At 44.6% G+C, this 24733-nt stretch overlaps 1 protein-coding gene and 1 long non-coding RNA gene across 52 annotated transcripts in view; one reads left to right on the top strand and one right to left on the bottom strand.

Annotated features, from left to right (window-relative positions):
- Window positions 1–17136, bottom strand: part of LOC146402940 (uncharacterized) — a 39891-nt gene extending 22755 nt beyond the window's left edge. The window contains exons 1-2 of the long non-coding RNA XR_014808200.1: window positions 16840–17136; window positions 8870–9238 (exon numbers count right to left, since the gene is read on the bottom strand). This is a non-coding gene — a long non-coding RNA (uncharacterized LOC146402940). The remainder of the gene's footprint in view (window positions 1–8869; window positions 9239–16839) is intronic.
- DAB1 (DAB adaptor protein 1) overlaps window positions 1–24733 on the top strand; it is a 1225890-nt gene that overhangs the window by 1023302 nt on the left and 177855 nt on the right.

Genomic DNA, 24733 nt, shown 5'->3' on the forward strand with positions numbered 1-24733 from the left:
CCACTGTTTGCTGAGTCATCACCTTCAAACCAAACCATAGCTGAATTGAATCCACTTGATTGCTTTGCACCGCATTTCCTCTGAGTATGATGACAGTCCCTGGGTTTTAAAAATTACAGACTCTCTGGCGGACAAGTGAAGTAAGACAGGTGTTTGTACCCTTCAGCATTTTGGTATCTGTGTGGAGGCCACTCGGAGCTGAGGGATGGAAGTTACTGTCTTAAGAAGAGGAAGTTTTTCAAAGGGGATGTAAACCCACGCTCTCTGCTGGGTAGTCTCTGGATGTGGAATGAGATGCATCTGGTGCTAAAATCTGGCTGTGTCGCTAATTAGCAGTGTGAGATCTTGAGCGAATCACTTAGTATGTGAAAGCTCCAGTTCCCTGCATTTGTAATTTGGGGATCACTGTAAGTAGCTTGGGTTGTGGTTTTAACATCAGTTTTTAAAAAGAAAATGTATAAAGTGCTCGGAAAAGTTTGCACACATAGTCAGTACTAAAGAGAGGGTAGCTGTTATGTCAATAATTAAAACTCTGCTTCTTGCCATGCGACTTGAGTCAAGTTACTCAACTTTTTGTGCTTCTATCTCCTCTTCTCTAAGATGGGGATAATGTTAGCAATAGTAGGTTTCTTGAGTAGATCAAGTGAGCAAGTGCCCATGAAGTCTTTAGGAAGTGCCTGGCATAGGGTAAATCCTAGAAAAATGTTAGCTTCTCTGATTACTAATATGTTATCATCATGTATAGTTGCTTCCTCCTCCCACATGCCAAGTAAAAGTGGATTTCCAAATGACACAAAGGCTGTTTTTCACAAGCAGAAGGGGCTATATTAGACATTATTCATGTGATGTGCCTGCAAGTCAGGGATATTTTTAATTTCTGATGTATCTAGTGATTATGCTTATTGTGGTAACTGTAATATTCTGGGGTCTCTGTTGCTCGTTAGTTTGGTTGACCCCATTGAAAGATGCTCAGTGACTCAAGGTTCAAAAATCATCATCATTAATCAGAATTGTCTAGATCATTGTTGGGCTAAGGACTGAACATTATTAAAGCCCTTTCATTAACAAAAGCTTCTCCTCTTTGTGTTGTCCAAGATGTCACCAAATGATGAGATGTTTACTGAGCTCCCTGACTTGCCAAGCATTCTTGTGCTGCCCACTGATGTTACCGTGTCCTCTCCTCCTGCCACAAGACACATTAAGGAAGAAAGGAGAGGTTGGCTGAGACCTGAGCCTGGCAGCCTCAGCTCCAGCTCTGGGTGTGGTACCATGAACAGCAGAACTGAGCTGGCGTAGATAAAGCTGACCCCTCCTTAAATACAGTACACACTTGTGTGCTGAAAATACCCTTTTAAAGGCAGCTCTAAGTCAATCCCTGGCCTCGATCAGTGAATTAAGGATCTGTTGTTGCCATGAGCTGTGGTGTAGGTTGCAGATGTGGTTTGTACTCCAAGTTGCTCTGATTGTGGTGTGGCCCAGCAACTGTAGCTCTGTTTCGAACCCTAGCCTGGGAACTTCCATTCGCCTTAGGTGTGGCCCTAAAAAAATAAATAAATAAGTAAACAAATAAAAGCAGCTTTATAGAGGTGTGATTAATATGCAATATATTGTACATAGTTCAAGTGTACAGTCTGATACATTTTGACACAGGCATACACCTGTGACACCTGGCCACAGTCAAGGGAACTCAGCATCCATCACTTCCAAAAGTCTCCTTGTTCTTTTGTCGTTTTCCTCCTGCCCTTTCCTCCTACCCCTCGCCTCAAATAGCAATTGATCTACTTTCTGTCATTGTAGATCAGCTTTCAATTTCTAGAATTTTATATCTACAAATTCGTACAACTCATACTGTTTTTTTTGCAGGGCTTCCTTGACTTAGCATGATGGCCTTTCTAAGGGAAATGGGAAGCCACGCACCCACCTGGTCGTGTTCTTAGACTCTCAGTAGTAATAGCCTATCAGTGATTGAGTGGGTTGCCTACTCCTTGGGGTTCCATGCTTGCCTCCCACTGATTTGTTGTTTTTTTTTTAGGACTCCACCAGAGCCGTATGGAAGTTCCCAGGCTAGGGGTCAAATTGGAGCTACAGCTGCTGGCCTACACCAGTCATAGCAATGCCAGATCCAAGCTCCAACTCTGACCTACACCACAGCTCACGGCAACACCGATCCTTAACCCACTGAACGAGACCAGGGATCAAACCCACATCCTCATAGATAGCAGTTGGGTTCACTCCCCCATTGACTCTTGATTGCGATTTCATAGCTGAGGAAGCAGGCTGAGGCTGGTTGTCCAGGGTCACATGTGGGGCAGTACTTTGATGTAAAGCCTATTTCATTCCACCTTCCTAGGGGCTGGAGGCAGTTCAGCCTTTGGTGAGGAGCCAGATTCCGTTCTGGAGAGAACTAGGTTCAGTCTCAGCCTTTCCACAGTGAGACTTTGCACAAGTTATTTAACTGCTTTCTGCCTTAGTTTCCTCGCTGTAAAGTGGCAGCATGATGGTATAAAGCCAACATGATCTTTATTTTTTCCATTCTAGAATTTTAGAAGCAATTATATAGTACGTATTCTTTATGTCTTGCTTCCTTCATCAGCAGGAATTTTGAGGGTCAGTCACGATTTTGTGTGTATCAATAGTTCGTGCCTTCCTACTGTGCTCTTCCCTCCCATGTATGCACCATGATGATCCATTTATTCATTCACCTGTTGATGGAGAGTTTAGAAGTTCCCTCTTTCTAGCTTTTCCAAATAAAAGTTACTGTGAACATTGAAGTAAAAAACCTTTGGGAGGCCCTAGGTTTCACTTCTTTCAGGTAGGCTACTATTTCCACCCCCACTAAATGGGGTTTGCAGGCAGCACATGGCAACACTGGCTCATTCACTTTTTGTTTTTATCAAAGAATAATTAATTTACAATGTTGTGTTAGTTTCAAGTATACAGCAAAGTGATTCAGTTACACACACACACACACACACATTCAGTTACACACACACACATTCTTAGCTTCTTTTCTATTATAAGTTGTTACAAAATGTTGAGTATAGTTCCCTGGGCTCACAGTAGGTCCTTGTTGTTTATCTATTTCATATATAGTAGTGTGTATCTGCTAATCCCAAATTCCTAATTTATCTTCTCCTGCCACTATCCCCTTTGGTAACCATAAGTTTGTTTTCTATGTTTGTGAATCTGTTTCTATTTTATAAATAAGTTCATTTATATAATTTCTTATATTTTACATGTAAATCATATCATATAATATTTGTCTTTGTCTGACTTAGTATGATAATCTCAAACTATGGTCCATCCGTGTTGCTACAAAGAGCATTATTTCCTTCTTTTTTATGGCTGAGCAGTATTCCACTGTATATATGTACCACATCTTCTTATTCACTTCTTCTATCAGTGGACATTGCTTCCATGTCTCTGGCTGTTGTAAATAGAGCTGCAGTGAACATTGGGGTGCATGTATTTTTCACACGAGAGTTTTTTTCCAGCTATATGTCCAGGAGTGGGATTACAGGGTCATGTGGTAGCTTTATTTTTCATTTTTTAAGGAACCTCCATATTGTTTTTCCATAGTGGTTGCACCAATTTATATTCCCACTGGCAGTGTAGGAGGGTTCCCTTTTCTCTATGCCCTCTCCAGCGTTTGTTATTTGCAGACTTTTTAATGACGGCCTTTCTGACCATTGTGAGATGGTGTCTCATTGTAGTTTTGACTTACATTTCTCTAATATTAATGCTATTGAGCATCTTTCCATGTGCCTGTGGGCCGTCTGTATGTCTTCAGGGCAGACATGTTCTGAGAGAAGACAACAGGAGAGTGCATGTCAGTGCTCAGCCTGTGCACAGGAAGGCTCGACACATGTTAGGTTGCTTTATTACCACTAATGGATGAAGGCAGAAAAAGTCCCCTAACAGGCCACCTCATAGTGTGAGTGGACACTCTGCATTGAGGAGTGTTCTAAAGGGTGAGAGTAAGAAGGAGATGACAGACAGTCACATTAGGGAGTTCCCCTGTGGCTCAATGGGAACAAATCCGACTAGTATCCATGAGGTTGCAGATTCAATCCCTAGCCACACTCAGTAGGTTAAGGATCTGGTGTTGCCGTGAGTTGTGGTGTAGGTCACAGACATGGCTCGGATCTGGCATTAGTGTGGCTGTGGCATAGGATGGCAGCTAAGCTCCGACTCCACTCCTAGCCAGGGAACCTCCATATGCCTCCAGTGCAGCCCTAAAAAGAAAAGAAAAGAAAAAAAAAAAAGGTCACATTGAATGTTATGCTGCTGTTTTGACCAAGCAGATTATTGCGTGGTTTCTACTGGACTCAATACATGTTTAATGAATGAGTGATAGAGGATGAAGGAAGGAGCATACTATGTTGACATAGCGCCAGGGAGATTCAGAAAGACTGGGAAACCCAAGAGTGGCAAGAGTGTATTATGTCCACACATACTTTTGAAGGTAGAACTTGGAAAGGTGTTTTCTACTCAGTCACTTTCTATTCGTTATCCTAAGACCTAAGATCCAGAGGTTATTACCCTCCCACTGTTACAAATTACCGTAGTTACAAATAGGCGCATGGATGGTAACAAGCCTTGTGTCCCACCATCTGTCTGTAAGGAAAGCCTCAGGGTGCTGTGTCAGTTGCATCGCAAATGGTAATTACTGGGGCCAGCAGTGGGTACCGTTGTGTTCCCTAATGACTGACTGGAGATGTTCTACCAGGTCGCCCGTGGAATTGGGTTCTCTGCATGGCGCACAACTGCCGCTGCCACACAGACCAGGGGCTTCAAATGGTATGAGCAGTTGAATTTGGCACTGAGACTTGAGCAGAGCTGATGGGGCTGGCTCAGTGAGAGGAAAGAATTGAGGACACCTAAAGTGATAGCGGATTGTTTTTGTTTTTGTTTTTAAATATCCAAAGGGTTTGGAAAGGAGTTTTTCCAAGGTAACACTGCATGTTAGAGAAAGCACTGCCTCCGGCCCTCATAGAGTGGGCTTGATCTTTCTTCTTTGATTAGCCACCAGTGCCTCTTTTTTGATCACTGTCTTACAAGGGGAGGTGTCAGGAAAAGCATCAAATAGTAAAATACCCAGCACTTTTTGAATGTGCCAGACAACAGCTCTTCTCTGCACTTTACAGGAAATAACCCATTTAATCCTCACGGCAACCCTGCGAACTAAGAATTACTATATAAACACTTTGCAGATGAGGAAACAGAGGCATGGAACCGTTAAAGTAATTTGACCAAGGACCTATTGCTAATAACTGCTAGATCTGGGATTTCAGCCACAGTTTATCTTAAGTTACCATGCTTTTACTCCATACTGGGATGTTTCACATTGAAATGAATGTATTTGTGAAAACCGTTTAAATAATTAAAAGAAGAAATTCAGAAGTCTTTCTAAAGTTTGTATAGAAAACGTTGGTGGGTGCTTTGAAAAATAGGCATGATAATGGAATTGGAGTTTTTAGGCCTATCATCAGAAGTTGCCCAGAAGGGCACAGCCACCTTGCAGGTGGTGAACGTTGAGTGTGGGATGGCAGTGCTAAGAGAAGTGGCCAGAACGGAGGAAGGATGTTGCTGGTGGTGCTGATAACGGCGTCTCCCCCTTACTGAGTGTAGGACACTGTTCCCAATGCCTGTTGTAACTCATTCAATCCTCTCTCACAGGTGAGTAACCTGGGGCCCAGCAGGTTACATCACTTACCCAAAAGCAAGTGGAAAAGCTGGGATTTGAAGCCACCTAGGCAGATCCAGTGCCCATATTTTAACCTCTGGACTCAATCACTGTCCTGTGCCACTTGTCTGACACTAAGCAGTTATTATAGTTATGATTTCAGCTCTTGCAGTGCCGCACTCTTATTATAGTTCAGTCCTCCATTCCATTTCACATCCATCCTCTCTTTTGATTCTCAGAGCAACCCTGGGAGATTGGCAGGGATGGGCTTTATCCCCCACTTGGTACGAAGTAGACAGCTGGGGTTCAGTGACCTCAGCAGGGTCACTGTCCCATGAGAACCAGATTTCCTGGCCCTCACTCTGCACCAGTGGTCCAGGCCTCGTGGGACACTCTACACCTTGCACAGGTGTACTTCGACATTTTGATCAAGGTGGAAAATTAATTTCCTGTCACCGTTACTGAAGTGGTTGTGGTTCAGAAGTTTGAGTGAAATGGTGATTATAAAATACTGTTTAACTTTCTGTGAGCAGGAGGCAGGACAAGAAGGTTGAAGTTCAGCCTAAGCCATCAAGGAGGAAGGAGGACATGGGTCTTAGAGCTTTGCCCAGGAACATTAAGAGGGCACAGTCGGAGGTGGTCCTCAAGAAAGGAGACAGTGGGAAAGGACGGGCTCATGGACAGCGAGACTCCAGTACAGACTGGACAGTGATTGGGCGAGAAGGACTGCTGATTTGTTGTTTTGAGTCTTTAAATCCGTTCAAGCATCCCCTACAAATTCTCAGATCTGAATGCATGCCATGATTACAACAAATACAGTGTTGCATCACTCTGTGTGGTCTCGCAGGTGTGGGCATCTCCACATCTCACATAAGGAAACCAAGGCTGGGAAGCTAATGGCTTTCGCTGCAATGCAGAATCCCAAAGTAGAGAGGCCAAAGTCGGGTCCTCCATGAAGAACTCCCCTTTTCAAGTTTCTTTCTCATGAGCCAACCTTTCCCCTCATTCATGATTCCTATTGCTTTGTGTTGTTATGGCAGCTAACAACCCACTGCATATATGCACAGTGGCATTCTGTCACTTCCTGTTCTCTTGACTCTGAGCCAAGAGGGAGTGTGGCTCACGTGAAAGCTCCATCTTTCCAGTGAAGAAACTGAAACTGGAGTTAAGGGACTTAACTCTGGTGAATGGGTCATTATTTGCAGATTTGAAATTTCATCTTTAGATCAGATGTACTGTCCTTTGTCCGCAAACGAAGGATCCCCAATTCTGCACTTTGATGACTGCGTCATGGGGCCTCTTGGGTGGCTCTGTAGCTCATCACCCCTCAAGACCCCCAACAGAGTCTAACTTCAGATTGCACATGGTTCTGCATCTCCATCCTCCTTTTGCGATGGTGTCTGAGAAGTGGACCTCCCTCCCTCTGTGCATTTCATCTTATGTCTGTTGGATTTGGGCCGTAAAGACTCTTAGAGGAAGGTTGAATTGTTGCCTGTGGGAGGAAAGTTCTGAATAGGCATTTTACAGAAGACACAGTAGTCTTGGGAGCTAATGGGCCTTCCTCAGATTCACCAGGAGCTAGAACTTTTTTCTTGAACACAAGCAGAGCAGTTTGAAATCTTAACTCTGCTCCTTTCTAGCTATGCAACCTTGACCAGGTCATGTCACCTCTCTGTGCCTTAGCTTCCCCCTCTAGAGGATGTGGTTTAGAAAGCCCGCTCTTGTGCTTAAGAAATTTGACTGAGAACATCCTCATGGAATGGGAAGCACTTTGCACATGTTGGTCATAGTTCATGCTGGCTTCTTCCCTCATGACCTGTCCCTCCTTTCTTGGAAGCAGTGGTTTGCAAAGTGTGGTTCCCCCCGACCAGCAGATCAGCATCACCAGGATACTTGATAGAAACCGCATCTCAGGTGCCTAGTGAATCGGGAACTCTGGGGACAGGGTCTCCAATCTGTTCCTTAACATCCAGGCGATTCAATGCTCACTCAAGTTTGAGACCCATTGGTCTAAAGTGACCTCTTTCTTGAGGTCTGCTCCAGTTTCCAGCTTTTGAGCAGGAACTACCATGAACTTGAACATCATAACCTGAGGCTCTTCGTCCTCCCTGTAACACTAAATTCTGTTCAGTCCTAGCATGAGCTGCTCTATACTCCTGGCGATCCTGCAGGGTCCCTTGGGCCATGATGGGCCATGGGGGCAGTCTTATTTTTCTCCCTTTGCTTTGCTCTGCCAACAAATGTCAACATGCTTCTGAGAGCCTGCCAAATCCCCTAGTTTGGGACAAGCCTCCTTGTCTTCTTAATTGCTCTCCTGTTTGCCTCCCTGGAATGCCTCTGCTCATCCATTCAGTCTCCCCTCCAGATGGTGGGTGGACCTCATTCTCCTCATCAGTGACAATGTGGTGGCAACGTTGTATCCCCAGGCTGACACTGTGACCTGCCTGCCCTTTCACTGTCAGAGATGACAGGGGGTTCCGGAAAGCAGGTGGCAAGTGCTCGGAAGAATCTATTAGGGTTAGTGATTCCTGCAAAACCATTTGCTCCAGACAAGAGATTGCTTACAAATAACCCTGTCTCAACAAGCCAGGGTCTGTTATCCACTAATTATTTTTGGATTAGGAAGGGCTAACAGGACTTGGCCTTGGAAGGTCAGAATAATTTGAGTAGATAACTAGGTTGCTCCCTTCCCCAGGGGGAAGAAGGATCTGTGAGACCAAGGTTTCAGCACTTTGATTGAAAGGAAACCCTGCTCTTGCTGTTCTCTGATAAATGTGGCTACGAGACCACCTTTATATGATTTTCCAAAGGTCAACTCTTTTGTCTTGTGCTTGAACCCCTTGGAGGGTGGTGCCGCTACAGCGTTAGCCTCAGAATTCTTAGGTAAAAAAAGTAGATTGCAAGGGGGCCGGAGACCATTGATTAGGACGTGATTGTGATGTGATGATCCAGACAAGTGGTAACCAGGGCCCCGATTAAGGCCGTCGAGTGGAGTGGTCAAGTGGAGTCCTACAGTCCTGGACTTGAGTCTCTGTCCCCCAGCCCCCACCGCTCCTCTGCGCTCTGAGACCTGCGGCAAATTAAGTGTCTCTGTTAGCTGATTTCTCAGCTGAGGGAAGAGAAAGAACCCCATGGCATCATTGTAAAGATGAAGTGAGACATTTTTTTTTAAGATGGATTTACTTTAGCAAAGTACCTGGGCTACATGGAAAGACTTGACAGAGGTTAGCTCTGGAGTTCCCGTTGTGGCGCAGTGGAAACGAATCTGACTAGGAATCCCTTGAGGTTGCTGGTTCGACCCCTGGCCTCGCTCGGTGGGTTAAGGATCCAGCATTGCCGTGAGCTGTGGTATGGGTTGCAGCCACTGCTCGGATCTGATGTTGCTGTGGCTGTGGCATAAGCCGGCAGCTGTAACTCCTATTCAACCCCTAGCCTGGGAACCTCCATTTGCCACGGGTGCAGCCCTAAACAGCAAAAAACAAACAAACAACAGCAAAGGTTAGCTCTAATTATTCTTATTGCGGGGAGTGAGGCAAGGAGCAAAGTCTAGGACTGTGCCCCAGGAGTGTTTCCTGGGTCACCAGTGATTGGAACAGTTTGGAGTAATGAGAGAAAGAAAATGGAAGAAAAACCAAAGACCAGAAAGTAGCAAGGAGAAGCAATGTAGATGTGATATAAAAACACTGGGGCTTTGACCAGATTGTCCCCCCCCACACACACACACACCTTCTGCTTTAATGATGACTTCAGATAAATGAGGTGTGAGAATCTCCAAATGATGGCTCTGAGTCATTAGGAAACAGTCTTCAATTTGCTTTGAGCCAGATTCTGGTCTTGTTCTTTTTCATTAGTCCAGGACACCTTTTTTTTCTCCCCAAAGCCCCATTTATAGTTTTTTCTTTCTTTCTGCCTTCTCTTATAGATCACACACATTGCACCGTTATCACATAGTGATGACGCATGATGCACATTTCCAATTCAGAGCACAAATGGTCAATGTGCTTAATTGGATGGTAGCTTGAAATTAACTGTGTAGTGGATTATCAATGAGACAGTTTGCCTGAAGGATCTCAGCATCCTACGCAGGCAGAGCATAGGGCCACCGGGAGTGGCCCTTCTTTATTTTCTCCTTTTGGTAAAGAGCCAGCCAGACTTGGGGTAGAATACCCGATCCCAGCTCCACCACATGTTGGGCAGGTAATTTCTGGCAATTACCATCCTTTGTAGCCTTTGTTGTATCTGCTCTACACTGGGGATATGCATATAAGTATATGTCATGGACTTCAGTTGTGGTTCAGTGGGTTCCAAACCCGACTGGTATCCATGAGAATTCAGGTTCGAACCCTGGTCTCGCTCAGTGGGTTAAGGATCCAGCATTGCCGTGAACTGTGGTGTTGATTGCCAGTGTGGCTCAGATCCTGCAGTGCTGTGGCTGTGACGTAGGTAGGCGGCTGTTGCTCTGATTTGACTCTGAACCTGGGAACCTCCATATGCTGCAGGTGCAGCCCTAAAAAAATAAATGAGTAAATGCATAAATAAATATATGTCATATATTGCTGTACAGCAGAAATTCATACATCATAAATCAACTATAGTTTAATTATATATATAATATATGTCTTATATCATCTCATCTGTTTGCAAAGTCTTCCCTGATCTCTGGAGCCTGGCTTAGATATACCTGCACTGAGTTCCCACAGCACCCTAGATGTGCCTCGCCGTGGGGTTTTGCATGTTCACTGAGAACTGTCCACACGTCTCTCACCATTAGGCATCTGTGTTTTGTGCCCCTGTGTCCCAGCTCCATTCTGAGTACCCAGGATGTAGTCGACGCTCAGTAAATACTGGTTGAGTTGAATCGAATGCTCTTGAGAAATTGCTTTGCCCCGCTCCTTCCGCATGCCTGTTAGTCCTCTCCAGTCTCAAGAGGTGGCCCTGGAAAGAGTCTCCTCCTACAGAATTTTATGAGTAACCATCCTGTGAATCTGGTGACCACTTCCTTGTTCCCAGAGCCCTTTCATATTTGGGGCATGTTTTTATTTAAAAATTTTTTTTATTTATTAGTTTTTGGCCATACGCACAGCATGCAGAAGTTCCAGGGCCAGGGATCAAACCTGCTCCATAGCTATGACCTGAGCCCCAGCAGGACAACACAAGATCTTTAACCTGAGGAGCCACCAGGGAACTCCTGAAGCATCTTTTTTTAGATAGTGCCTTTTGGGGGATGCCAATAGTCATCCAAATTTGGCAGTATAGTACAAAATGGAAAACAAGCAGTCTTGAACCAAGATTCTAGGAATTGTCATGACCTCTTCAATAAACAATCTGTTATTCAGTTAAAGAGCATATATTGTTCCTCATGTAATTAAAACAGAGCAGTTAATTTCCCAGCAAAACATCTTAGGATTCCTGGCAGGCCTTCACTTGGAATCTAGCATGTCTTTGCACTAACCAAAGTTTGTTAATTATAAAATTCTTGAAGTTGAGTCCTGGAAGAAAAGTGTTTTGCGCACTTTACAAATACGGTGCCTCTGCGGGGGCAAATGCTGATGCATGCATTTGAGGTTGTGGCTTATTTGGATATTCATAAGGTCCCTCTTTGCTGATTATGTCAGCACAACCTCTTTATTGAATTATGGATTGGGTGTTTAATCAAGGCCCGTGCCTTATTATTAGCCATGTAACACTCCATTGTTTCAGTGGAAAATGGAATGTGTAGAACCTGATGCACACGAAAATCTATTGGCCCATGAATAAATAATGTTTTCCCGAGCCCTCTTTTATATCCCTGTAATCCTTACCTGCCAGGGAGGTGAGAACATAAGCTCACCTCCAGCTGATGTCTTGGGGCAGCACTGCGGTCAGAGTCGTGTGTGCTTTGTCCTGAGTTTGCTTCTCCTGTTGTCATCCTGGACGTGAGAGTCAGGGCTGCTGTTGGAGAAACACCGATATACGTTAGAGAAAGTTTGTATTTTCATATCATCGGTCAGTGAGGAAGGTTGATTTAGTTCAGTGATTCTGACCATCTGCTTGCATCTTGCACTTACATAGAAGGGCCCCACCTCTGGAAACTTGGATTCATCAGGTCTGGGTAGCCCCGGGTGATACTGACATGCATCCAAGACTGTGGCTCACTGAGTTGCACTCTTAGGAAGGTCGAGAGTCATGCTGTTTTTCTTTTTTCTTTTGTCTTTTTTTTTTGGTGAGGGGATTGGCTACACCCATGGCATGCATGCATTCCCAGGCCGGGGATCGAACCTGTGTCACTGGCAGTGAACAGGCCACAGCAATGGTAACATTGGATCCTTAACCTGCTGAGTCACCAGGGAACTCCCAGTTACCCTGTGAATAGCCATGAGCTGCAAGTCCATACTAGGCTCTGTGAAGGTAGAAATCCTTTGTGCTGGTCTTTTGGAATCTCAGACTCAGGAAGTCTGGTGGGGCATTTGTGGCTCAGGGGAAAGGACTCAACTTGGAGCTCCTGAGGTACAGGCACCTGTCCTGTTGCTTCCTGCCTAGGAATTCTTGGGAGATCTATCACTCTCTGATCGTGAATTTGGAATTGCTCATGTGGGAGTTAGCATCGTGTGTTCAACAGCCGAGTACCAGCTCTAGCTGCATTAATATTAGTGAGTATCAGGCAACTCACGGCTAAGACGGGGATGGTAGTTTTTACTTCTCTAGGGTGTTGTGAAGATTTAAGTAAGAGGATGTCGTAAGTGTCCTGTAGGTGGGCGGTGACTCGTAAAGCTTTGTTCCCGTCTCAATTCTTGCCTCCCTTGGATTCCTTCCTCTCCTCTCTTTCTCTATCTTCTTTGCATGTAACTCTTAAAGATTTTCTTTAAGAATCCATCCCTGAGATGCTTCTTTTTCTGGGTCCACGTATCTAAGCCAGAGACATGAATCTTAATCTCCAAATTCTGTCTTCCCCTGTCCATTGCTGTCATCGCCAACTCAGAACTGGTCTGCAAGCCTTCAGACTTTCTGTTCTCCAGACAGTCCTTTTGCAGGCAGTGTCACCTTCCTAAGATGACGTTCCAGAGGAGCAGGATGAGTGCCAGGAGAGGGAATGCCCAGGATGCTCTGGGTTCACAAAGGAAGGTCCTAACTCAGTGGAAATTGGGGAGCCATTCAATCTCAAGACGTCCAGGAAGAAATGCCATCTCAGCTGTGTTCTGAAGGTTTATTTGGAGCTAGCTTGGCACGGGGCGGGGGCAGGGGAGCTGGGGAGAGAATTACACTGTCATATCGTTGGACCAGGCACCCTGGGGGCTCAGTGGGTGAGAGCATAGCCAGATGAGTTGTAGAGAAGAAGCTGCCCTTGAGTGGTGGTATTTGAAGTGGCCACAAAGAAGGCTAGGTGGGATCTTACTGAGCACAGGTATGAGTTATGAGTGTGTCTGAGTGTGTGTGTTTGTTGGGACCAGGCACTGAAACACATCGGAGCCACATGCGGAGGAGTTCCTGTTGTAGCTCAGTCAGTTAAGTACACAACATAGTCTCTGTGAGGATGCAGGTTCAATCCCTGGCCTCGCTCAGTGGGTTAAGGATCCAGTGTTGCCTCAAGCTGTGGTGTAGACTACCGATGCTGCTCGGATCTGGTGTTGCTGTGGTTGTGCCACAGGCCTCAGCTGCAGCTCTGATTCAACTCCTAGCCTGGGAACTTCCATGTGTTGTAGGTGTGGCTGTGAAAAGAAAAAAAAAAAAATGCCACATGCATCCACAAGCACAAGCCCAGTGGAACCTACCATCCAGGAGTGATCTGGAAAGGCTGGTCTGGAGCGTAAACCACACTTGGGGGAGGCAGACTTCAAAAAGAGTGCACTTCTGATGGTATTAAGGAGAAATGGAAATGCCCTCACCATGCAGAACCAGCTAGCGCAGCCTAGCCTGTTGGCGGTAACTTCGTACTTTTCACAAGGAAACCTGTAATTCCAAGGGTTTGCCAGGTTGAGGATTTGAGGCTATCCTGTGGGGAGCCATCGAAGGATTTAAAGCAGAGGGTGGGCATGGGGTGGGAGCAGCGTGATCAGGAGGGCATTTCAAGACAAAGTTTTAGTTGCAGAGAGGAGAGTGAATCAGAAGAGGGCAAGGATAGAGGTTGTAGAACCTCTAATACGTTTTCTCTCTCGTCAAATTAAAAGAATCCTTTTTCTCCAAAACGCCAACATGCATTACAAGCTTCTCCCTGAATCGAACCATCGTAATTTGCCCTGGTCCTGAAGCACCTGTGACTCACAAAAGGCTTCACTCACATTGTCCTTCCTTGGATGGAAGGAGACAGTCTTCTGCCCCCTCGTCAGTCTAAGGTCCACTCTTGGATAAACCCCCTCCCCACCCTCACTCTTATCTAATGATGTCTTTTGAAGCTTGAAGCCAGTTGCACGTCCCCCATGAAACCTCCCCGCATTCTCTTTTGCCCACCTTCGTCTCCATCCTCTCATCCTTTAGCTGCAGTCCCCATTTGGCCCCTAGCCTGGGAACGTCCATACGCCACAGACGTGGCTGGAAAAAGAAAAAAAAAAGTTATTTTGTTAATTTTAATTAATTTAAGTCTGATTAGCTATATGTTCTTGTCCATTATACAGGAATGGACAGCACAGTTTTAGATTCTGACTATACTAAGCTATCCTATACCGCTGTACCTGGGATTGAGGTTTTCTCTCTTTCCAGAATGCTCATCCTTGCATTCTTTCCCAGAAAACCCCTGTGGTCTTCCAAGAATCAGCTTGGCTGCTCTCCCGCAACCCCCCCCAAAACCTCTCCAGAGACTGAATTGGGTGCTACGTCAGCCTTGGACTCACCCCCACCATGGCACTCATTGTGCATCATACTTTTTCATTATACCATCTCTTGCCTGTGCCTTTTTCCTTCCATCTCCTCCATCAAACGTAATGTCCTCCAGAGTAGGGGCTAAATCTCCTCCTGGTATCCCGGGAATATGGCACAGTAGGTGCTGCCCCACCTCAGTGTGGGGCCTTGTGATACAGGGTAAGTATCGGGGTGACACAGGACAGACCTTGGTGCATTCCAGCCCTTTTTGCAACTTACCAACTCTGCCGCTTTGGCCAAGCCCACGTGGCTGAGCCTGATTTTTTAACCCATCAATGGTGTGTTATGGTTCCTTCATTGTTAAAAAGTTATGAGGATTACTGATAATATACATTAAGTACCTGGGACACGGCAGGCACTTGGTAATTGATAGCTGCTATTATCCGATGTTCCATAAATGTTTGAGCCTTTACCCCTGCAATTCCTCAGGTACTTGAGAGCTAATCAGCCTGTTAAACACTTGATTAGGAATGTAACTTTCACTTTTTACAACTCGATTAATAAGGCAGTTATGACTCTCACATTGGATGTGGCTGGAATTACACTCCATAGCTAGCAAGTGGCTTAGCTGGGCTGAAAACCCAAGTTTGTCTGAATGCAAAGCCCAGGACAGACGTCCTCAACACTGCTCTTGCAGGGATTTGTACTTAATTCCAGGTAACGATGCACATAGTGAGTTAAAGTAAATGACAGCGGGAAATCATTTTCGCACAGTCAACAGAATTCCCCTGAACGAACAGAATTGGGAGACTGCAATTGCATTCCTTGCATGGAGTTTCCATTCTCTGCTTGCAGTTTTTAGGTAAAGAGATAAGGAAACATTTAATCCATTTTCTCAATTAGGTTGTGGAATAGATTGTCATGGGCATTTTCAAGAGACGTGTTCAATGGGAGGTTGTCAAGTGCATTGATCAGCCGCGCCCCAGAAGTCTCATTGATTATCAGGTCTGTAAAGCACAAGGGCTGTTCTGTTCCTGTCTGATCCTTGGCAGACCCAAACTTCAGGATTTGAAGGGAGCTCATAGGACCTTCAAATCAGGGCCTTGCTTTCCTCTTCTATACAATGAGTCCTGCTGTTGAGGAAACTCAATTGAAGCCTGGATTCTGGGCCCTTTTACTGACACCACTGGGTTCCTTCCCCGACAGTGGCTTTTGGTTTTCTGGTCCTCCCTTCCCTTCTCTGCCACTTTTATCAGGTGTCTACTCCATAGAGTTTTATGGGCACAGAGTTTGAAAGACCTGTCTGAAAAGGCTCCTGTCCCTGAGATAGAGCAAGAAGACATTTGGCATCCGAGAGAACCAAGATAAAGTCCCACACATGATGTTCGCAGACACCTGGGGATCATTGAGTAGGGGGTCAGATTCTTCCTCATTTTCCATTGTGTGCAAACTTACTGACTCCTTGTGGTCTTTCTTTAGATGCTTTCCTGTTCACTCGGTTTGCTTCTGGGATTCCTAAAGGGGGACCTGGGGAAAAGATCTATTCATCTGTCAATTACTTATTCTTCATTCCTACTTTTTTTTTTTTTATGGCCACACCCACAGCATATGGAAGTTCCCAGGCCAGTGATCGAATCCGAGCTGCAGCTGTGGCAATGCCAGATCCTTTAACCCCCTGCGCCTGGCCAGGGATCAAAGCTGTGCCTCCACAGTGACCAGAGCCCCTGCAGTCAGGTTCGTAACCCATTGTGCCACAGTGGGAACTCCCAGCCCTACTTCTTTAAGAAAAGAATCAACAGGCTAGACAAGGCATTGTGAGATCAGCAACTTGCGAAGGCTATCCAGTAAATGAAGCTTGGGCCGTGTGTTATGGGGATTAAATTAAACATTGCCTGGTTATCTCGCATCTGTAATTGAGATTTTAAAGCTTGAGGGGAACAGAAATGGGCAAACAGGAAAGGGACAAAACAGCTGCTTACAGTTCTTCTGCAGAATTGTGGGATGGGAGAGAGAAGGTATTGAGAGGAAATGGCATTTGGACTGAGTGTGAAAAGATGAACAGTGGACAGCTTGGTTTCTTCCGTGGGAATAAATCTGGATCATGCCTAGAAGGCTATAGGCTCTCAGGAGAGCGAGAAACGGGGACAGAGAAATGACACAGAGACACCCCTCTTACTTGCGCTTCAGTGGAAGCTTATGTAGGGACCTTAGCGACAGGATTGTCATTGTCACCCAGGACCAACATTAGAGAAAAATACATTGTCCTACGTGGCATGACTTCAGAGCCTTCATAGAACTGCATCCAAAAACCTTTGCCCATGTGTCCACAAACCTTGAAATCTCTCATAGTTCTGCCTTTTGGTTTAAGCCTTTGTTTGCACCTGGAAATTAAAGAGTTCTGGATGGGGAGTTCCCATCTTGGCTCAGTGGTTAGTGAATCCGACTAGGAACCATGAGGTTGCGGGTTCGATCCCTGGCCTTGCTCAATGGGTTAAGGATCCCGCGTTGAAGTGAGCTGTGGTGTAGGTTGCAGATGTAGCTCGGATCCCATTTTGCTGTGGCTCTGGTGTAGGCTGGCAGGTACAGCTCTGATTAGACCCCTGGCCTGGGAACCTCCATGTGCTGTGTGTTCGGCCCTAAAAAGAAAAAAAGACCAAAAAAAAAAAAAAAAAAAAAAAGGTTCTGGATGGGAGTTGCTACTGTGGTTCAGCGGTAATGAACCCGACTAGTATCCATGAGGATGTGGGTTCGATCCCTGGCCTCACTCAGTGGGCGAAGGATCTGGTGTTGCTCTGAACTGTGATGTAGGTCAAAGATGCAGCTCATATCTGGCGTGGCTGTGGCTGTGGTGTAGGCTAGCAGCTGAAGCTCCGATTCAACCCCTAGCCTGGGAACTTCCATATGCCAAGGTGTGGCCCTAAAAAGTAATAATAATAATAATAATAAATAAATAAATAAAAATTTAAAAGTCCTGATGGCTGACACATTAAAACCTGAAATATTAATATTAGCAGCACAACTGTTTTAACCTTTAGAGCAAATAGCCGTAGGGACATAACAGAACTCAGGGTGGGAGTGAAAATAAGGTCTGGATTAAAACTAGTTGAGAAAACGGAGTGAGAGGGTCTTGGTTGGGGAACTGGAAGGTGGGGTCCAGGAATAGGGGGACAAGGCACAGATCCCTTGATCGCCTGTGCTGTGCTCTCTCACCTAGGGCTGGCCTCCGCATTTCCAGCGTTTGTACACCGGCTTGTCCTTGGTGTCCTTCGAAGAGCAGACGTGGGGGTTTACAGGTGGGGAGAGGGCTGGATACTTGAGCCAGGATGTGAAGAGTGTGTATTAAGGTGGCTTGCGAGGTGGCTATTTTTTTCTTTTTCTTTCCTTTCCTCCCCTCTCAGCTAGGACAGAAAACAAAACAGAAACGAAAGGCTAACTCGCAAACACCGGGACTGGTTTGTGAAAATCGGCATGCTGCTGTCATCCTCTGGTGACAGATTCATACCCGAAGGGTCGGTGTTCACCATCTGTCCCTACGCATTTCTTGGTTAAACAGTACTTTTCCTCACTACCTGTGAAAACAAGCCATTGGGAAGTACTGCCAACTTAAAGGAAACCAAAACGTCGTACTGCAACCCCCCAAACCCCTGCAAACACACCTGCACCCCCGCACACACCCACACGCACCTCCTCCCCACACACAAGGCAGGGAGAAAAACATTTCAATTTAATAGCTAATCGTGGTCTCAAGTGCACAAAAATGTTTCCAGTATGTTTTTGTTTGTTTTTTGATTTCTATAGCCATACCTGCGGCATATAGAAATTCCCAGGTTAGGGTGGAATCAGAGCTACAGCTGCCAGCCTGGCCTACACCACAGTCACAGCAACGCCAGATCTGAGCCTGTCTGTGACCTACACCACAGCCCATGGCAAAGCTCGATCCTTAAACCACTGAGCAAGGCCAGAGATCGAACCCCCAACCTCATATTAGTTGGGTTCCTTACCAGTGAGCCACGACAGGAACTCCCCGAAAGATGTATTTTTTTAAGAGGATTTCACTTTTTCCTCCCTGGCTTTTTAAGCAGGTAGGATTGAGGATTTGAGGTGATTTATTTGGATGATTTCAGTTATAAAACTGGAGGGGAAAATTGGTTCCTACTGAATAAACCACTTTTCCTAAAAGGCAGCTAAAGGCCCAAGAATGAACCTGAAACGGCGACTAACTCTGTCATTGGCATCACAGACAGATACACACTTTGGATCTGACACGTTGTCCTAGGGTCATGTTAGGAGTGCAGGAGGCAGGAGGAAGTGGAAACGAAACCGACTTCTCCCCAGTGGTTGCTCCTCCCCAGCTCTGCTCCCCTCAGGGTCATTAAATGGCTCCAGGTACAAAGGGTGGGATGTAGCCCTTTGTGGGTTTCCCCAGGCACTGGCATGTTTCGCAGATTTGCTGCTTTAGGCCTTGATCCACCATCCACGCAGCTGCTGCTGCTCTGGAACCTCTTTTAAATAAAAGCAGCAGGGGTCTCTTTGAGGGCCACAGCCTGGAAGAGCAGCCCCACATCATTAAACAGGGAGCCCAGGCCTCGCTTCTCATCCGCCCTCATCCCCAGTGTCCTTGGGCTGCTTGGGGTCTGAATATGGAATTTCAGGATTTCTAAATAAGGTTGAACTCGGATGACACTCTCCTCTTCAAATTAAAAAAAAAAAATTCATTCCTTTTCTATTACAAGAAACCTGAGTAAACTGCTTTTAGTTAAAGGAAACCTTTAAACTATTGAATTTTGTGCCTATTTATCAGCGAGCTTTTAATCTCTAGGAAGTGGAGAGAAGGTGGGAGCTGCTTTCCTTTTTTTTTTTTTTTTTTTTTTTTTTTTTGCATCTAATAGGTTCCACACCCTATGAGAGGTGCCTTAGGTATGTAATTGTATATCTTTGTTATGTTTTCAGTTTTTTATTATGTGACGTGATAAAGATGCAGAAAACACAGAAAAATGAACAAGATATACATGGACAGCCTATGAATGATTATAAAATGAATGCCTATAAAGCACATGCTCACTTTGAGACTTATAGCTGGCACCCCAGAATTGTCCCATGTCCCTTCTAATCCTAGTCACCTCCTGGCCTCCTGCAGAAACCGTGCTGTCTTTTGTGACACTTCATTCCTTGCTTTTCTTCTTAGTTTATCCGTAAATAAGTGAGTCCATAGAGAGTTTCTCCTTACTAGAGTTTGAATTGCATGTAAATGGAAGCACCCAATGTGTATTCTGTGGGATTACCTCTTCCTGTACACCTTTATGATTCATCCCTATTGTTGCATGTAATAAAATAATTTTTAGCGTATTTGTTTTCATTCCTCTATAGTAATCCATTGTGTGAATATACCCCAACTTTAAAAAAATCCATTCTAAAACATCTGGGCTTGAAGCATTTAGAAAAGCACTAGTATCATTTTTTAAAACATAGATCCTGATATACATCAGCTTGCATTTAGATGGAATGAGACTATTGGGTCAGGCGATGCATGCATGTTTAGATTTAAATAAGGTATGGGTACTTCCGGCTTAATTATACATGACCAAATTTCTCCAGATGGATGATTTCAGGTTCCAGGGCCCAGTAGCTCTGAGTTCATGTTGGTCTGTGCCCTTATCCACACTTAGTCCTTCCAGAGTTTTAAATATTTTTCACCCACGATCATATGCATTCCTATAATACTCTTCTAAGGCAGAGCTCCACTTTACAAATGAGAAAACTATATTCTCAATTTTTGAAAAAGATGCCATACAATACATAAAACTGTAGGAAACACAAAAAAGGACTGAATCCCCAACTGAAGAGTCAAGAAGGTCACATACCTCAAGTTTATTTTGTACCTATATTGTGATTTTAGGGAAACATGTCATTTGCAACACTCCAATATCTAACATATCTTGTATTTTATTGCTTTGGAAGTGAACAGCTGTTATTTAAAAAAAAAAAAACATTCATGGAATGACGACATGCACTTTGGTCAGGATAGGAAAATCCACAGCAAAAAAAAAACAAAACTAAAAAAAATTGGAGTTTCCATTGTAGCTCAGCAGTTATGAAACCGACTAGTGTCCAGGCGAAAGCAGGTTGGATCCCTGGCCTCGCTCGGTGGGTTAAGAATCCGTCACTCCTGTGAGCTGTAATGTAGATCACAGACGTGGCTCAGATCCTCCCTTGCTGGGGCTGTGGCATCGGCGGGCAGCTGTAGCTCCAGTCGGACCCCTACCCTGGGAGCTTCCATGTGCCGAGGGTGCGACCCTAATAAGCTAAAATAAAATAATTTAAAAAAATAGAAACTAAAAAAACAAAAGCAATGATGAAGATACTCCCTCCTCCTGTCTTTTGTGGAATGCCGATTCTGGACTAGATACCGGACACAGCCATTTCCTTACGTTGTTCCCCTTGCATTTCTCCGTGAGTGTGTGCTTCAGTGTGCTTGAGTGATGAGAGAGAAGCAAAGACACTTTAGTTGGCCTGAGTCTCAGGAACTTTGATCGTTATGACTCAAAGTCCTGGATGTCTCCTGCCCAGGCCCTGAAGTTATAAATGGACCTTGTGGACAAAGCTCACCTTAGGGAGACAACCCCCCTTTTCTCATCCTAGGTCCGTGACCTTGTCACTTGTACCTGTTTGCCCTGCAAGTCTCCTGTCTTCAAGATAGGAGGCCCCTACCTTGCAAGGTAAGCTCTCTTGCAAACCTTTGCCGGAATTACTCTGGACATCTTGGCACTCAATCCCTCCCGCTGTTAGTGGAGCAGAACGAATAGTCACAGTATTGTAGATTTTCATACCACTTGCCAAGGAAACGATAGACAGTTCTTAACTGAGATTCAGATTATGGTGGAGGGTTTTGTGTTTACTATAGAAGGACACACCTCTGTAACACTGGTTAATCCTGAAACTAAAATGCCAGACAGGCAAGAGGAGCCAAGAATACCTCTCCCCCAACTTCGCCCTTTTGTGCTTGACCCTCACAACCCTCCCAGGAGGTGGATCTTGCCACAGCCACATTCTAGATGGGGAAACTGTTCTTGAGGAAAGTTAAGTCTCTGGTCTCAAATCACAGAGCTACTGTGTGACAGAGTCTGCATTTGAATCCGAGACCATCCATATTGCTTTTAACTGCTGTGCTGTAAGGCTTCAAATAAGGTGGATAAATTCAAGGAGGAAAATGCAGCCTATTCAGAGTATCACCTTGGAAGCCGGCTTTTCTGCAAAGGAACCTTCTTTCCTGGGGCTGTCATTATGCTAGGTTTTGCACTGAGTGTCCAGTATTTGATACTCTCTGCGTTGTCCAGTGCCACGGACAAGAATTCTATTAGCAGAGAGCAAGCAGCAGCAGCAGCGTCTGGAATTTGGTGGACTGCAGTCGTTCTGAGCAATTCTCCAGGCTGGGCCATTTTCATGCAGTGTCGGGGCCTTACTATTTCAGCACAGATATGCCATGTAAATGGTTAATGTTTTCCTCGTGTTCACCAAAGAGCTAAATACAAAGGCTTTAGTTGTCATTTGGAAGTAATTTTTTGTGGTGATATAAATACGACGCTATTTGAAGTGGGTTGAATTAGAAAACTCATGAATAAATGCTTTGACATAATCAGAATTATATAGCAAGGAACTGACCTACTTTGCAGCAAGACTCCCCCAGAGTTTCTTAGCTAATAGTACATTAACCCAACAGAGAAATCTTCCTGCTAATAGCACTTAGCAGAGAAGATTGGAATCTGCAGTGGGCTAGGTAATCCGAAAAAATCATTTAAACTCTGGAATCATTTAAAAACATGATTCATGCTTTCCTTTACATTTTATTTCAGCTGAAGATATATAATAAATGTACATCAATTTATTGACCTTTTGATGGCAGTATAAGGACTTTTTTTTCGAGTACATTTTTACTGATTGGAAGCCCGTGTATTCTTCTAGGAAAACCCATGCCTGTTAAACCTCTCTTCTATAATTACCAGTTTTGGTTTCTTTAAAGTGGGGTAAGGATTTAAAAACACTTGCAAAGTAACCAGAATGGAGAATCCTTCTGGATCTGTGTGCTTTTTCACTTAGTTTTTTTACACTTCTTTTAACGACCTGTTCTTTTTGATTATGTCCAATTATTGAGCTTCATTTTCTTAGACATAATAACTCCCTTTCTTTTTGTATTCATCTCTCACTGACATATGTAATATTTAATAAGTATGTACTTATAATAACAAGTGCAACTCTTATAAACAGGTATGGGAACAAGTGCATGGGATTCTTGATAAACAACTAACTCCCGACAGAACTGGACAGAAATCAAGTAACCTACCTAATTTTACTGTTCCGAATGAAGCCGGCGTCAGGTAGCGAGAAGGATCAATCTGGTACATTGGTTAGCTTAAGAGATTTTCTCCTGTATTTGTCCTAGAGTGGCTGTAGCTGTGGCTATGGCTATGGCGTAGGCCGGCAGCTGCAGCTCAGATTTCAACCCCTAGCCCAGGAACTGCTATGTGCCGCAGGTACGGTCCTTAAATAAAAGCAAAAAAAAAAAAAAAAAAAAAAAAAAAAATCCGTGTGTATGTAGTAGGATCTCAGAAAACTGTACCTTCAATTTTTTTCTCACTCCCATCACTTCATCACTATAATTTTATTGGGTGGTTGCCATTGGTTTAAATCTTTCTTTTGTTGTTTTTGGGGTTTTTTTTTGGAGGGGGCTACACCTGCAGCACATGGAAGTTCCCAGGCTAGGGGTCGAATTGGAGCTGTAGCTGCCAGCAGCTCAGGATCCTCTGAGCGGCATTTGTGAAGCAACGCTGGATTCTTAACCCACTGGGTGAGGCCAGGGATCGAACACCATGTCCTCATGGATATTAGTTGGGTTTGTTACCGCTGAACCAAGATGGGAACTCCCATTGGTATAAATCTTTAGTTTTTCTTCCAGACTTTAAGCCTGCTGAGGATTAAAGACATGTCAGTCTTTGCTTTCTCTCTATTATATTGCTTAGTAGGCCTTCTGAAAATGTTTTAATTTTTGCAGTTGGACAGGAATGGAGATAATTCTTCTGGAAGGGCAAGAGAATTCTGGCCAAGAGGCCTGTGTCTGAGATGGGGATATTATGAGCACATACCTTGGAGGGAGCATATGGACAGATGATGGAGATGCCGTTACAGATGCCAAGTCTAAAAGGCTGGTGACGTGATCCTGATGGGACCAAAAGTCCCAAGTCAGTCTGATTTTCTCAAGCACCCTTCTGGGTGCCACTATGTACAAGGTAGTATTCCAGGTATACAGTATTTTATCTCACGTTGATGCCACAGTGCAAGGCACAGAATGGGCTTTAAACAGTAGGTTGGGATTAACAGATACACACTACTGTCTATAAAACGGATAACCGACAAGGACCTACCATACATCCGCAGGAAACTATATTCAATATTTTTAGTAACTTTTAAGGGAAAAGAATCTGAACAAAAGTTTTATATATATAAACTGAATCACTTTGCTGTATTCCTGAAACTAAACATCGTAAGTGAACTATATTTAAAAAAAAAAAAGACCCAATATGTATGTTTCCCTTCATTGTCCTTTTATTCCGCACGACAATCTAGCATGACATGCATTATTTAGTCCCTTCTTACAGATGAGAAAACTGAGGCTTCAAGAGGTACAGATAAGACCACAGAGCTTGGTGGCTTGTTTCAGTTGAGCCTTCTGCCGGCTGAGATCATTTTACAAATTTCTTATAGAGAGTTTTGCTAGCAGATAAGAGGGTGCTTGCAAAAGGAAACAAACATGATTCCAGTTCTTAAGGGCAGTGACCACATCCTACTCATTTTTATTTTTTGTCTTTTTAGGGCCGTACCCACTGCATGTGGAGGTTCCCAGGCTAGGGGTCAAATCAGAGCTGCACCTGCCAGCCTACACCATAGCCACAGCAACACAGGATCCAAGCCGCATCTGCAACCTACACCACAACTCAGGGCAACACAGGATCCTTAACCCACTGAGTGAGGCCAGGGATTGAACCTGTGTCCTCATGGATGCTAGTCAGATTCATTTCCGCTGAGCCATGATGGGAACTCCTCCATATCTCACTCATTTTTAGATCTGGGTCTATAAAACAAATTCGAGATACAATTTGGCAATTCCATGAAATTCCAGACTTTCAAATCAGGCAGGAGCCTCACAGCCTTCTGCATGGACCAAACATACTGCAGTTCTTCCTTCCTGGTGGGAGGGGGAGGGGAGACCACATAGATCTCCAG

Source organism: Sus scrofa, chromosome 6 (genome assembly GCF_054392235.1).
Source record: "Sus scrofa isolate SSC_HxYL_T2T_F1_AM1 chromosome 6, Sscrofa_HxYL_maternal_Yorkshire_Landrace_v2.0, whole genome shotgun sequence".
Classification (NCBI taxonomy): Eukaryota; Metazoa; Chordata; class Mammalia; order Artiodactyla; family Suidae; genus Sus; species Sus scrofa.